The 13,585-nt window shown below is 52.1% G+C and overlaps 3 long non-coding RNA genes and 1 other non-coding gene across 5 annotated transcripts; 3 read left to right on the top strand and 1 right to left on the bottom strand.

Moving 5' to 3' along the window:
• Positions 1-994: 994 nt before the first annotated feature.
• LOC141576525 (uncharacterized) lies at positions 995-4,234 on the top strand. Of its 2 annotated transcripts, XR_012504954.1 has the most exons (3): positions 995-1,180; positions 3,731-3,888; positions 4,027-4,234. It is a non-coding gene; the product is annotated as an uncharacterized LOC141576525 (long non-coding RNA). The 2 variants fall into 2 exon arrangements; XR_012504953.1 differs by having other exon boundaries at positions 995-3,888.
• Positions 2,581-2,689, top strand: LOC141576527 (U6 spliceosomal RNA). The gene has a single exon (XR_012504956.1). It is a non-coding gene; the product is annotated as a U6 spliceosomal RNA (small nuclear RNA).
• Positions 4,235-6,598: 2,364 nt separating the features above from the next.
• LOC141576526 (uncharacterized) lies at positions 6,599-8,824 on the bottom strand. Its single transcript, XR_012504955.1, has 2 exons — positions 8,685-8,824; positions 6,599-8,394 (listed from the first exon to the last, which is right to left on the bottom strand). It is a non-coding gene; the product is annotated as an uncharacterized LOC141576526 (long non-coding RNA).
• A 575-nt stretch (positions 8,825-9,399) lies between these two features.
• Positions 9,400-11,176, top strand: LOC141576524 (uncharacterized). Its single transcript, XR_012504952.1, has 2 exons — positions 9,400-9,540; positions 9,670-11,176. It is a non-coding gene; the product is annotated as an uncharacterized LOC141576524 (long non-coding RNA).
• Positions 11,177-13,585: the final 2,409 nt, after the last annotated feature.

Below are 13,585 nucleotides of genomic sequence, written 5' to 3'. Positions count from 1 at the left end.
CCCAGAGAGCAGTTCGGCTCCGAGCATTCACGGAGAAGTTCGCCGCCACCTCAGTCCTGTCCCCCACCCCCGCCCTCCCCCACGCCTCAGCCCCCAGTGAAGGAGGAATCATGAAGTGGCCGCACTTAGGCTAAGCCAATTTTTGGCTTTATGCTTACTGCTTGCTTTTAGAACGATCAGCAAACTCGACTGACCAGACACCGCTCCCAGCTCCAGGCCCACTGTTAAAAACAGCTAAAGTTGTCGATTCTAACTGTTTGATTTGACCTTCCTCTGATCGTTCAACTTGACAATCATGTTTGGCGTCTGAGTCTTTCCCCAGGAAGGGAGTCACGGGAGGATAAGCTCAGGAGAACGACCAGCCCCCTCCCACCCCCCACCCCCCACCCCGAGTTCCTCCGTGGCGCTGGTGCCACCGGGTGAGTCTGACCAGATAAAGAAGGTCACGGGCTGATGACCTACTAGACCACCAGGAGGTCCCATGTTACCAGACACTCATCCAGATTTAGGAGGAAGTTTCATCAGAGACCCTTGTTGATCATGAGCACCTTTTGTGCTCCCGCCTGTTGTGATTCCCTTTCATGCTCCAACCTGTTCGTCCACAGAAGCATGAAACCCCAACCCCAAGACGGGTTCACAGTTTGGAGGGCACTAGCCTGCTGTGAGTCCCCTTTGCCCAGCAAAGCAATCAAGCTGCCTCTTTTCTTCTAAACTCTAAGACCCTGTCTCTGGGTTATTTGGCTCGTCAGGGACGGGGTGGGGGAGGGCGATCTTTCGGCAACACCCGCAGAAGTTTCCCTGAGTGGCAGGAACCAGCGTGGCCCTCAGGCCTCAGCCCCGCAGGCAGGCAGGCAGGCAGGCAGGCAGAGTTGGAGCGACCGTTGGTCCCGCCCCCGCCCGCGCACCACCCCCCCCCGCCCCCGCCGCTGCTTCCGCCGCCGCCCCCGCCGCCGCTTCTGCCGCCGCCGCCGCCGCCGCCGTCGCCGCCGCCGCCGCCGCCGCCGCCGCCGCCGCCGCCGCCGCCGCCGCCGCCGCCGCCGCCGCCTCCCAGGCCTTCTCCACCGATCGGTCCCAAATCGACTGACTGTCTCCTGGAAGCGGGGGCGGGGACGTCAGGAGGATCCATTCGGCAGGGCCTCGTTCAATCGCTTCATTCAAATGCAGAAAGCTCTGTGCTCAGGTCAGAGCCTTTGACTTGGCCTCCGGCTCCTCTCTGTTGAACGGCTTTTGTTCTTTGGTTTCAATTTCCCCACCCTTAGGCCACCCCGTCCCAACTGCACGGAGGGAGGCGGGAGGGAGGGGGAGAATCTCGCCTGGTCTCAGGCCAAAGGAGTCCCCTCCTTTTCCTAATCTGGGTAAACCCCACTACACCGTTTGAGAATCATGGAAGGGCATGGAAGCAGACCTCTGACTTGATAGATTCCTCTGGGATGGGAGACTTTAAAAAAACAAAATTCTTTTTCCCCTGCTTCCAGGGAGGCAGAAAGGAGGGCCAGAGTGTTCCTCTTGCCTCGGGCAGTTCTTTGTTTGTTTCTTTCTTTCTTTTGTTAAATCATTTTTTTTTCCTTTTTTTCTTCCAGTTTTATTGAGACAGAGTTGACATACAGCAGTGTATACTTTTGGGGGGGGGGCGGGGAGAGGAATTCGATTTTATGTATTTATTTTTGACCGGAGGTACTGGGGATTAAACCCAGGACCTTGTGCTTGCTTGCTAAGCACACACTCTACCACTGACCTATACCCTCCCCCTTGGCCAGTTGTGAAGTCCCTTTCATTCAGCATAGTCCATCGGGCACATTTTGGGGCAGCCTACTCTGGACCCCAACATTTCCCTATTCTGTAACTTCCCTGGAAGTTTTACACATTAAAAGCTGGGCTGTTGACTGTGCGTGTGCGTCCATGCGTGCGTGGGTGCGTGCGTGCGTCTGAGCGTGCATGCGTGCGTGTGGTGTGGGGGCAGGAGGGAGGGAATAGTTTCCTAGAGGGCCTGCGTTTCATGGACCCAGTTTCTTAGTTCTGAGAACAGGTCTGTTCAAGGAAACAGTTGTAGTATCTCGTCTCAGGAGGCGGTGGTGTCGATGGGCTTCTGAAGCTAGGCCTAGGGAGCAAGCAGTCAGGTATCGCCTAAGAGGCACTTGTGTGGAAAACCAAAGTACAGCACAAAGGTTAATCATTGGAGCAGATGAGAAACCAGATTCAGGGCCGGGAGTAGGGGGTCAGTCTGGTAGGAGATTTCCACACATCGGGGTCATCGAAACGGCTCGAGCAGTATGAAATGCCTCTGATGATGTCCTGGGGTGTTCGGCTCAACTCTCTGAGCGGCTCCTCCAAAAACAGGCCCTAGGATGGTTTCCACAGGAGCTGTTGTGGCCATTTCTCTGACGTTTACCTCCCGTTGCCCAGCTTCAGTCTGCAGGGCTTCAGGAGACGGAGCATTTTAGTACTCAATGATGCCAAGACAAAAGGGTGAGAGAAAATGGGAAACGTTCGTGGAGATGGTCCTAGGCAGATAGTGGAGGCAACTAGAAGACTTTCAGTCTCCGGGCCGGCTTTCAGGTTGAGACAAAAACCCTAAGGCAAGCGCTTGCTGCCACAGCACATCGACTAACACGGGAACCATCCAGAGAAGATCAGCACGGCCCCTGAACGTGGACGACACACACACATACGTGAAGCGTTCCGTAGCTTTAGTGATGTCAGTCACCCAGAGAAAGACAGATATCCTATGCCATCACTTCTAGATGGGATCTGAAAGTAAGTCAAGACACCCATCCATACATAAATAACTCCATTTTAAAAAGACTCCAAGGAACCTATTTACAAACCAGAAACAGACTGGACTCGCAGACATGGAAAAGAAACCGATGGTTAACACAGGGGACAGGGTAGGGTGGAGGAACGGGGGAGGGCAGAGGGATAAATCAGGAGTTTGGGATTAGCAGATATAAACCACCCTATACAAACTAGGTACACAAGTAGGTCCTACTGTCTAGCACAGGGAACTATGTTCAATAGCTTGTAATAACCTATCCTGAAAAAGTATACGTGTGTGTGTGTGTGTGTGTGTGTGTGTGTGTGTGTGTGTGTGTGTGTGAATAAGTGAATCACTATGCCGTACGTCATAAATGAACACAACATTGTAAGTCAACTATACTTCCATTGACAGAGAGTTCCTACAATAAACAGGCAGGCAGGCAGGCAGGCAGGCAGGCAGGCAGGCAGGCAGACAGACACAGACACAGACACAGACACAGACACAGACACACACACACACACACACACACACACACACACACACACACACACACACACACGCCCCACAGACACAGGGGAACCCTAAGGAAAACGAGTAGCACTAGTATCTCTTATCCATGCATGTCTATCCCAGTTTAATGGAAACCTAAGTTTTTGCCTCCAAGTCAATGATGCTAATAACTCTGCTGCCAAGAATAGAAAAATCCTCACGGAGGATTTCTGAATCCCAGAAGGGTCAGGGAGGGAGAAAAAGAGAAAGGGTTCCATTCTGCTGACAGAGGTATGATAGTTACCATGTGGGTGTCCGCCTCTAAAAGGAAAGGAAGGGGAAAAAACAAAAGTTTATTTTCCCTTGTATCTGAAAAGAAAAAAATTTAAAACTCAATCCTCTTGGAGACAAGAAGTCGTACACACCTCATGTCACTGATTCTCCTCCTCCACCTCCTCCTCCTCCTTCCTCTACTTCTTCTTCTAGTCTATACCTCCCATGGATTCTGACGACCTTGCCTGATGATGGCGGGTGATGGGGGCAGAGATCGATCCTTCTGAGAAGTAAGTTGGCAAGCGCTTTAGTGAAGCCTCGTAGGATTTACCCAGTGAAGCGAGTGCCTTCGTCCCTGGAGGCTGCGGAAAGTATGTCCCCAAGTCACATACGCATGTGTTTGTCTTTTGTTGTCGTTGTTGTTGTTGTTGGTGGTGGTGGTGGTGGTGGTGGTGGTGTGTGTGTGTTTGTTTGTTTGTTTATTTGTTTGTTTGTTTGTTTGTTTGTAGCAGTGTCCTGGCCATGCTGAGGGCATCAGGCTTGCAGCGGGGGAAGGAAGGCTTCAACCCCTTTGGAAGTCATACCTACCATCCCAAGAACGTCTGGATGACCCCTACTATGTGGCAGTTGAATGGGGGCCAGTTACTGGGGTTCAGCGGGTCCAGAGAGAGGAGGTCTGAGGCCTCTGGGGACAAAAAGTTTGTACGTATGTATGTATGTATGTATGGCCAGTTGACTGTTTTTGCGGTCCTATAGGAATCTTCCTGCCCCTGTCTATTGAACAATGGGAGTCATCTTCCAAGTGCCCTGACACCAGACACCACGGTGGGTGAAGGAATGCGGGTGGGGTGGGGTGGGGGTGGGTGGGGGAGGTCATCCAGGGAGCTGGGAGAAACCGAGCACGTCCGTGGGTCGGTGGGTCGGCCTGTCGGATGGTCGCCATGCTGGGTTTCCCCTAACCCAGGCCATTTGCCGAATGGACAGAACAGACTGGGGCCACGTGTGCCACCCACCCTCTTTCCGGAGGCTGTGGTCCACTGTGTTTGCATGAAAGTCAGTGAAGGAGGCATCTCCTCGGGACTCGGTTCCGTCCCTTTCACGAGAGCCTCCACTTTGGATGACAGCCAGCCAGCCAGCCAGCCCTCGATGCCAGGGCAGTAGACGACTGCCAGGAATATCCCATCCTTTCTGGAACCCTGAGTGTACCCACCTGTACAGACACAAGGCTGAAGAATACATGACGTTCCTTCCTAGTTGACAGCACTCCCCATGTCACTGAAACAGTGTCCAGTACGCTGACGTCATCTCCTCCCTCTCCCACACCCCCGCACGCGCACAAACACGCGCGCGCGCGCGCGCACACACACACACACACACACACTCTGTCTGTCTGTCTGTCTGTCTGTCTTTCTGTCTGTCTGTCTGTCTTCTAAGGATGGAGAAGAGTTTGCTGAGCTATTTCGGGTGCCCTCTCATCCTAGTTCCTATCTCCAAGTTGGTTCAAAGTCCAAAAGGCGGTCAAGCACTTAATCAGATAGGTCCCTCGTAAAGAATGTCTCCCACATCACGACGACAGGCTTCTTAGGCCAGCCGAGAAGCTCCTTCAGTTCTGCGCCCATCTTGGCTCTAAGTTGATATCAGTCTGTTACGGAAATGACAGGCCAGCCAAGAAACAAGCACCACTCTGAGGGTTGGAGTACTCAGATTTATTACGCCGGCGGGCTCAGAGGGGCTTCTGCTCCGAAGCTCTGAGCACCTCCAAGACGTGCACATGAGGTTTCATAGGGTTAATTACAAATATGGGTCTATTCGCCAATAAGACTCAAACAACAAAAAGCAAAGGATCAGTACACTGGAGCTTATCAATTTGGAACAGATCACGTTACTGACACTTGTTGAGCTTGGATTTACGAGTTAGCTTGTTAGCCCAGTAAACTGACACTAAACTTCAGATTTACGAGCTAGCCCAGCAGAACTTAGATCAGTAAACGGACACTTATCACACTTAGATTTGTGACTTTAGCTTGTTAGCCCAGCTGGGCTTTTCCTTTACAAGTCCTCCAGGATCCAAGAAAGCCACGTTGGAAAACAAGTGGTGATTCTGATGGGACAGGAGATCAGTCATTTGGGGGCGAAGGGTGGGGTAGGGAGACATACCAGCCTGTCTGTCTGTTTTCACCCAGTGTGGGAGCCGTCCCAAAGAGATAACTCGAGAAGAGAGAAACAGGGAGTTGACAAAGAACACGTGCAGTGGCGTGCCCTCCCCCCCCACCCCAGGAGAAGGCCAAGCCAGAAGTCCCTCCGGATGGCGGGCTCCGGACTCCAGCTTCCAGGGGAAGCGATTTTTTTTTTCCTCCCCATTTCAGGCCCGGAAGAAGAGGGAGAGGCAGAGTGTCCTTCTCGGGCATCCGCTGTTTCTGAAGCACGCTTGTTGCCAAAAGATCGGCCCCCGTCCCCGACGAGCCCAAGAATCCAGAGACAAGGTCTTGGAGCTTAGAAGCAAAGAGGCCATTTTATCACTCTGCCGGGCAAAGGGGATTCACAGCAGGCTAGCGTCTTCAAAACTGTGTACCCACCTTGGGGATGGAGTGGGTGGGGTGGTTCTAGAGCCATAGCTCAAACAATCGGGCATCGATCACCATCCACAGAATCGTTTTCTCATCAGAAGACTCAGAATGGTGTCACGATGCCTCCAGGTGACCCATTCTATAGAGGCTGGTGGTTAGATCTCGTTATCTCATAAGCACTCAAGGTGTGGCCTTCTTGGTCACTCAGGCTATTTTGTCAGGTCATTAGTCCCGTGACCGACCTTCTCCTCGGAGAAAGACTCAGAGACCCAGCATGATGATGACTTTCAATGAGTGAAATACAGTAGAAACAGTAAGATCGATAGCTTCCAGTTTCAACAACAGGCCTGGAACCGTGAGCAGCAACCAGTCAGTCAGGACAGTTGACCGTTTTCAGGGCGAGCATAAGAAACCGAATGACACCCCCCCCAGCAAATGAATGAGTGAATGAATGAATGAATGACCTAATGATCCTCCCCTCCCCCCCCCCGCCAAAAAAAGAAGAAGCAATCCGTTAGCCTAATTCCGGCCATTTTATTCATCCTCCTTCACCCTGAAGCCCCAGTCACCCACGTGCCACAGTGGTCTGTTTTCTGGTTTCCTCCACCACCCCACCCCCCACCAACCACCACCCCGCCAACATCCCCCCATGCCCAACCACAGCCCCAAGTGTGGGACTGGACGGGGGTGCAGGGGGCTGAGGGGGCGGCAATGGCGGCTTGAGGTGAGGGTGGGGAGTGTTCCGCCCAGATCGTATAGGAAGCTCAAACACAGCTGCAGTACGAGACAAGATGGTAGATTTCTGTGAGTCCTCCCTCCTCTTAAAATCCGTCCTAAGGAGGAGACAGACAGAAAGAGAAACATCACCCTCACTCCCAACGCCTCCTGCGCCCTCGATGCGCCCCAAAACAACAAGAAAAACAAAAACAAACACGACCACAAATAAGTCGCTATCCCTGGGGAAGAAGGATTCGATGGCATGGGGATATCATTCTAAAATTCATTCCCTCTTCATCACATTTCATGGAAACCGATTGCAATCTATGAGGCCCTGTGAAGGTAGGGGTTGGGGGGGTAGGGAGGAGGGAGGGAAGTGAAGGGGGGAGAGAGAGAGAGAGAGAGAGAGAGAGAGAGAGAGAGAGAGAGAGAGAGCGAGCAGAGGAGAGGAGGGATAAAAGGGGAGAGGACAGGAAAGGAGAGGAGGGAAAAGAGGGGAGGGGAGGGGAAATGAGAAGAGGCGAGGGGAGAGGAGAAGAGGGAGAGGAGAGGAGTGGAGGGGAGAAGAGAGGAGTGGAGGGGTGAGGGGGAAGTGGGGAGAACAGGGAAGAGGAGAGGAGGGGAGAGGAGAGGAAAGAGAGACAAGGGAGACAGACAGACACGCATGCGCGCGCGCGCGCGCGCACACACACAGAATAGCGAAATGGAGAGAGAGGCAGAGAGAGAGAGAGAGAGAGAGAGAGAGAGAGAGAGAGAGAGAGAGAGAGAGAGAGAGGCAGAGAGAGAGAGAGAGAGAGAGAGAGACAGACAGACAGACAGACAGACAGACAGACAGACATGGATCTAGGTCAGGGATACTACACATGGGTATTCTTCTGAGTGATTTTATGTGTTTTCTCAATCGCCACCTCTATGGAGATAAAAATCGCTCCCATAAGATGAAGGGAGTCCTTCTGCCACCGCCCGCGGCCCCGCCCACCAGCACCGCTTGTGTTTGTCAGGGATTCCAAGCCAAAGCACGTGGAGGAGCGGGAGAGCTTCCTGGCAGCCCAAGGAGGAGGAAAGTCCGGCAGCATGAGAGAGGTGGTTGGCACGGGGAAGCTGGAGGCCGGCTGAAGAGAAGATGGGTGAGGGGGCAGGGAGGAGGGTTTCCCAAGTTGGAGAGCCAAGACGAGGGAGGGGAGCTGTCGGTGGCTGCGTTCTGACCCCGACCCCAACCCTGACTGGAGCGGATCCCTGAAAGGAGGCGGTTCGGGCTCTCTGGCCGAGAACGCCCCTCTCTTCCTCTTTGTGCAGAAACACCTTCCGCGGACAGAGAAAGTCCATCCCGAGACCCTCGTCGGAAGAGTCCTTTCCAGACCCATCACGATCCTCCTGGGCCAAGGGGTCCAGGGGATGGGGCGGGGCCTCCATTCGATCCGTCTTCCGTCCGTCCGTCCATCCACAAGATCTTGAACATCCATGTAGGATTCTGGATGGTAGCAGTTTTCCAGGATCCTCGAAATCCTTGTAAGTCCTCTCCTGGCAGATTCGACCCCTAGGTCGTACCGCGCAGCACAGGGCACTAGATTCAGTCCCTCGGGACGAGGGTTCCTGAAAAAGACCAGGAAAAAGAAGAACAGAATCACTATGGTGTGCACCAGCCAGAAACCAGCACCACCTTGTCACTCTAACAGACTTGCAAAAGGCGGGGTAGGGAGAGAAAGTCATAGGATGGCTACCGTCCCTCCCACCCCCACCCCACACGCCAAGCCCCAGACCATCATCATCCCTGCTCCCCCTCCCCTCCCCTTTCCTCTCCCTTCCCCCTCCCCCTCCCCCTCCCCTCCATCGACGCCCGCCTCCCGCTTGTACCCCACTCCTCTGAACCCAGCACCACCCACCCCAGCCTGGACGGGCTCGGCTCAGATCGGCTCAGCTCGGCTCGGCTCGGCCCGGCCCAGCCCGGCCCGGCCCGGCCGTCCGGTCGACTTCTTCGCAGGGTCTAAAATAGCGCCCGGCCGACAGGAAGGTGGCACATGGCACATGGCAGGGGAGCGAGCGGGACGGTTCGGGATCTCTGGGTGGCAGGGACACGCGGCCGGACAACCAGGAGCACGGACGGCCTGGCGTGCGTTTCTCCGCTCGTGGGGGCCTCGACCAGAGACCGTGGTACGGGGAACGGGGACACACACACACCACACACACACACACACACACACCACACACACACACACACACCACACACACCACACACACCACACAGGCACAGACACACACACAGACACACACACACACACACACACACACACACACACACACACACACACACACACACACACACACACACACACACACACCCCTTCACCCCCACCCCCAAACCTCTGACAGCTTTCGTTTGTTTTCGGCCGACCGTCCCTCGATGAGGTACGAGTGCCTTGGCTGGGGCTGGGGGGGGGGGGTGGAGTTCCTCCCTCCACAACGACCCCACACAGGCTCTGTTCTGGTCACCCGAGTCCTCTTCCAAGTCAGACCACAGGCCTCCATCACCCGGCGCGAGCACTCGGGGAAACAGTCACCATCCTCATCGCTCCGCTCCACCTCTACACGTGAAGAACTGTTCCCAGCCCACGCCACTCCACCCCACCCCACGCCCCGATGCCACCCACCGCAGTGGAGAGAAACGAGACGAATCCACAGACGTGCATCAATCCGATGAAGAAAACGACGGCCCTATTCCAAGGAAGCATGGATATCTAGGTAGGAGATTCATCGAGTACTATGGAGGCGGTGGGAAAGGGGGGGGTTGCGGTGGGGAGGGTCTAGAGATCAGGCAGTACAGCCCATGCTTAGCATGCAAAAAATAAAGGTCCAGGGTTCAATCCCCAGCACCTACTCTTCAAAAATAACCCGAGAAGAAGCAAGACGGCGGAGTAGAAGGACGCTCGTAGCTCACCCTCTCCCACAAATACACCAAAACTCACATCGACGGACCCACTCGGCCAATCAGACCACCTGCGGAACTCCGACAGAACACCGCCCTCTTCGAAAGACAAAGACGCCCAAAATCTGGTAGGAGAAAAGGAGAAAAGAAAGAGTCAAAAGCAAAACAGTGCGGGAGGGACCGGCAGAGGAGGAATAGGGCTCGTTCGCCAAACCTCCCCCTCTCCAACGGAGAGGCCGACGGGACGGTGGGGGAGCCTCCGAGTCTCAGATCTGCCCGGAGCGCCCCTTGACCGACCGACCCAAGTGAAATGGGCACAGAGGGTCCCCGCGACACCCAGCCCGAGTCGCAGGCCGGCAGCCGGGGGCCGGGACAGGCCGCACGAGCCGGGCGGAGGACCGTGGCGGCGGCACCACGCGCCGTGGCCGGGAGGGGATACAGAGCAGAACAACCCGCCCCCCCAACTTTCTTTCCATTACGGGGAAAGAAAGGCAAAGCAACACGGCCGGTGTGCCCTGGGGGGAGGGGCGCCGTAGCCTCCATCTCCTCAGACCCGCGGCGCCATCACCGGCCCTTCTCGCGAGAAGAGAGGCGGGGCGCAGCCACAGCCGCCATAGCCCCTGGCGCGCAGCGCGCAGCGCGCGGGCGGGGGCGGGAGCGGGGGCGGGGCCGAGACTCGAATCCGCACCCGGGGGCTCTGCAACCTCCTAGGCAGGACTGAGACTCGTTTTCAGCCTGAGGCAGATATTATATATCTGCCCCGGTACCTCAGAGAACTCGCGCCACCAAGACTAAGAAGGAGCCGAGTTTTGGAACGCAGCAGGGGCGGGGCGGTTCCACGGTCTCCCCCGAGCCCACCTACGGAGAGGAGCGCCGACCCGACCCGAGGCGGAGCACACAGCCGCACAGAGCAGCGGAGCGACCGGCGCCGGGAGAGGGCAGGCGGCCAGCCACCCTCCGACCGCGGTGCCAGGAGGGGGTGCGATCTACTTGCCCACAGGCACCGAGGGCAGCACAGACGAGGGCGCCGACGGAGGGCCCGCGGAAACAGCAAGCTGAGTTCACGAAACAGGGCGACGACAGAAAGACTTCTCGGTGAAACCGTTAAGAGCGCACCGTCTCCAGGAGAACACATCCTTTTTTTTTTTTCCTCTTTTTTTTTTTTTTTCTTTTCCTTTTTCTTTTTTAATCTCTTTTATATCGGTTTTACCTTCTGTTACCTTTTTAACCTTTACTTTTGAACAGTCGTATACGTTTACGGCTTTAATCCCTTTTAAATGTTTCATTTCAAGTCTTTATTATTATTATTTTTAAACATCCACCCCCTTCCCTTTTTCATTCTCTTGGTTTTGATCTCCTGTTACTGGTTATTCACAGGTTTCAAATATTGTTTCTCGAATTTTTTCCTCCTTTTTATTAAGGTTATTAAAAGACGTCTCAACTCGATCGCTATTCTGCTTCCACTGACTCTTCTATTCATGATTACACACTGTCTTCAAACCTTTTCTTTCTCCCGTCTTTTAAAATCCTCTGTTTTATCTTTTGTTAAAATCTGTTCTATTTCCGATTACCTTTTAAAAATTTACTTTTGAAACAATTGTATATTATTTTCTGATCTTTTCTATCTGTTTTTAAAGGCTTTTAGAAGACGTCTCAACTCAATTGCTATTCTGCTTCAACTTGCTCTTCTATTATTGATCGTACACTGTTTTCAAACCTTTTTTTCTCCATTCTTTTAACATCCTGCCCCCCACCCCCCTCTCTCCCTCTCCCCCTCTGTCTCTGTCTCTGTCTCTCTCTCTCTCTCTCTCTCTCTCTCTCTCCCCCTATCCCCCTCTCTCTTTTAAAGTTTTATTCCTGCCTAGGCTTTCGATAAATACATAAACTCCTTAAGGACCCCAATAGATAACTGATACTCCTTAAGCCACAGTGCCAGAGAGATAGGAGCATTATGAAGAAGCAGAGGAACCACTCCCAATTAAAAGAGCCAGAGAAATTCCCTGAAAGCACGATCCATGAAATAGACGTGGATGGCCCGCTCGATCAAGATTTCCAAAAAGGAGTGATCCAAGTCCTGAAGGAACTCCAAGAGATAGTGTTGAGAGATATACTATACGTCAAAAACGAAATCGAAGCTATAAAGAAGAGTCCAGGAGAACTGGTCAACTCATTGGCTGAAATGAGAACTGGTCTAAAGGCTGTCCAAAGCAGGCTAGATCACGCAGAGGAACGAATAAGTGGCCTAGAAGGCAGGACAACAGAAAGAACCCAATCAGAACAGCTGAGAGAAAAACCAATAAAGAACAACGAAAACCATCTTAGGGACCTAAGGGACCCTCGAAAGCGTGCCCATCTACGCACAATAGGGGTTCCAGAAGGGGAAGAAAGAACCAAGGGGACGGAAAAGATATTCGAAGAAAGCATGACTGAAAATTTCCCAAATCTAAAGAAGGAATCAGATATCCAAGTCCAGGAGGCTCAGAGGGTACCCAACAGAAAGAACTCAAACAGGCCCACACCAAGACATAGGCTAATCAAGATGGCCAGAGTCAAGGATAAAGCAATGATCCTAAATGCCTTTCGGCAAGAGAAAAATAAAGAGTGAGTTCCAAGGGAACCCCCATAAGGCTCTCAGCGGATTTCTCTACACAAACACTACAGGCCAGAAGGGAGTGGCAAGATCTATTGAAATTCTTGAATGAAAAACAAAACAAAACAAAACAAAACAAAACAAACAAAAAGAAGCAGCCTAGGATACTCTATCCAGCAAAGCTATCCTTTAGAATAGAAGGGGAGGTAAAGAACTTCACAGACAAGCAAAAACGAAAAGAGTTTAGCAACACTGAACCCATGCTAAAAGAAACATCAACAGGTCTACTCTAAATAGAGAAGAAGGAGGATGGTACAAAAATGAGACACTCATCACCGGAAAGGTGATCACTACCATTCATTCCAAACAGAATAAACACAAAATTGTAAAAGAAGACATCTAAATCATTAAGAGTGGCAGAGGGAAGCAAGAAAATAATAGAGACTTTTTTTTTTTCCCCCTTCTCCTTCCTTTCTTTCTCTTTTAGATGGGTTTGAGATTCTATTACTATCTGTTTCATACAGTTATAGCCATAGGTGAATAGACTTCCAAACAGGGTCAACCGAACTCCAAAACGTACAAGTGAGTCACAGAAGCCAACTAAAAGCTAACTAAAGGCGGGGGGGGGGGGGGGGGGGAGGGGAAGCATGGAGATGAAACAACATGCTATCGAAAAACCAACGGGTGAATGATGAAATCAATGAGTTGAAATAAACAAAAAACCCAACAACAACAACAACAACAACAACAACAACAACAACAACAACAACAACAACAACAACAGCAAAGAGAACCTTGATACAAATGAAAATGAAAACCCAACCACCCAAAACTTATGGGACGCAGCCAAGGCTGCACTAAGGGGGAACTTTATAGCGATACAGGCCTTCCTAAAAAATGAAGAATGATCTCAAAGAAACAATCGAACCCACCAGCTGAAAGAACTAAAAAAAAGAAGAGCAGAAACACCCAAAAGTCAGCAGAAGGAAGGAAATCCTAAAGATCAGGAAATCATTAAAGTAGAGGTTAAAATAAAAAGAGAGAAGAAAGAAAAGAAAGAAGAAAGAAAGAAAGAAAGAAGAGAAAGAAAGAAAGAAAGAAAGAAAGAAAGAAAGAAAGAAAGAAAGAAAGAAAGAAAGAAAGAAAGAAAGAAAGAAAGAAAGAAAGAAAAAGAAAGGGAGGGAGGGAGGAAGGAAGGAAGGAAGGAAGGAAGGAAGGAAGGAAGGAAAGAAAAAGAAAGAAAAAGAAAAGAAAAGAAAAGAAAAGGAAGA

The sequence above is a fragment of the Camelus bactrianus genome, unplaced genomic scaffold (assembly GCF_048773025.1).
Source record: "Camelus bactrianus isolate YW-2024 breed Bactrian camel unplaced genomic scaffold, ASM4877302v1 HiC_scaffold_119, whole genome shotgun sequence".
NCBI classification, from domain to species: domain Eukaryota; kingdom Metazoa; phylum Chordata; class Mammalia; order Artiodactyla; family Camelidae; genus Camelus; species Camelus bactrianus.
Note: the sequence above shows the minus strand (reverse complement) of the source record. Positions and strands in the feature narration are given on the sequence as shown.